At 32.7% G+C, this 1,667-nt stretch overlaps 1 non-coding gene across 1 annotated transcript; it reads left to right on the top strand.

Annotated features, from left to right (window-relative positions):
* The first annotated feature begins 509 nt into the window (after positions 1-509).
* Positions 510-616, top strand: LOC141571476 (U6 spliceosomal RNA). Its single transcript, XR_012496204.1, has one exon. It is a non-coding gene; the product is annotated as a U6 spliceosomal RNA (small nuclear RNA).
* Positions 617-1,667: the final 1,051 nt, after the last annotated feature.

Raw genomic sequence — 1,667 nt, 5'->3', positions numbered from 1 at the left:
ACTCTTAGGACATCTCTGATATTTGCAACATAACAATAATCCCCATTTCACCTTTTAAAAATTTGATTGTAGTTATGTATTCTCCATCTGCCCCTTAGATTCATGTCCCATGTTTCCTGATCTATAATACTCATCAGGAGACTGTTTATGAGCTGCATCAGCCAGACTCCATTGTCATCTGACTTCCTCTTGGGTTTGGTCAATTGGAGGTGCTGGCAGGAAATCAAAGAAGGAGAAGAGAACAAACCTAGAATTCATGTTTTTCTTGTCTTTCTTTCTTGAAGTGTTTCTGACAGAGGTTGTGTCCCTGTATGAGAACAGATTCTGTGTGGAAACTCCGCTGGCTTCATCCCATGCTTCAATACCTTCCTTACAAATACACAACTTCAAGTCCACATATACTATTGCTAACATCAGGGTGTCGCAATATCCTAAGCTGATTCTCATAACCTAGCCCATAAACTATCAATAGTCGCTGTATTACAAAAAGTTCTTTAAAATCACAGCTCGTGCTAGCTTCGGCAGCACATATACTAAAATTGGAATGATACAGAGAAGATTAACATGGCCCCTATGCAAGGATGACACACAAATTCTTGAAGCGTTCCATATAAAAAAATAAATAAAAATAAATAAATAAATAAATAAATAAATAAATAAATAAATAAAATCACAGCTCAATATGCTGATGATTCTTCTGGGAACTAGACTGAAATAATGTTACTACAAGGCTCTGAAGGTTTCACTCCAAAATAAAATTTATTCAAGTTACAATAAAGGAAGAAATATGAATTATTCTAAACAAATCAACAAACAAACACAACACTTCTACATTTCTGGGTCTTCTGTTCAAATAAATTATGTGTGTTGACTATTTTGTGATGACTCTATTAGAAAATAGTGGAATTCACCTTTCAATTACCAAAGTTACAAAAAAAAAAAAAAAAGAAAAAGAGAAAAAGAAAAAAATATAATCAGAAATTATCTCTCTCAACCCTGTAGATGAGTGATTTTCAAATTGTAGGTTGTAATCCTTAGTGTGTCATTAAATCAAAGCAATCAGTCAAAACCAGCGATTTTTGAAAAGGTACATAGGGATTTATTTAAAATAGAATATAATAAAAAGGAGTTGCACATAGTAAGGCTCTTTTTTCATGAACCTTGATTTATTAAAAACACATGAATGTCTCACAATGAAAATGTTGTTCTTACCATGAGTTACACTTTTAAAAGTTTGAAAAATTCTATTATAAAATAGGAATCTGACCTTTCTCCCTTTGGAAGCATTTACAAGGTTGTATCTACAGAAGTTAACTCTGTAAGAACTGTAATAAAGCTGTGCCTTCTAAGATTGAATGAGTCATCATTCTTTGGGATTTTGACACAAAATAAAGACAACAGCTGAGGGTTGGGAGAGCAGTGAGAGAGAGAGAGCTCATTTTTACTTAATGTATCTTGTGTAGAATATAAATGAAGTTTTGTTTAACTTCAGAGTTCTGAATAACTTGCTCACTGATTAATGGAAAAAATATATTCATACATATATATTCCCCTCATAAACAGAGACAGGAGATTTCAGACCTGGAAAATAGAAACTTCCTCAGATCACAGCAAGGCTTAATTTTAAAAAGTAGTAAATATCCATGTTTCAGAGAAGAGGAAATTTA

The sequence above is a fragment of the Rhinolophus sinicus genome, linkage group LG04, assembly GCF_036562045.2.
Source record: "Rhinolophus sinicus isolate RSC01 linkage group LG04, ASM3656204v1, whole genome shotgun sequence".
Lineage (NCBI taxonomy): Eukaryota > Metazoa > Chordata > Mammalia > Chiroptera > Rhinolophidae > Rhinolophus > Rhinolophus sinicus.
Note: the sequence above shows the minus strand (reverse complement) of the source record. Positions and strands in the feature narration are given on the sequence as shown.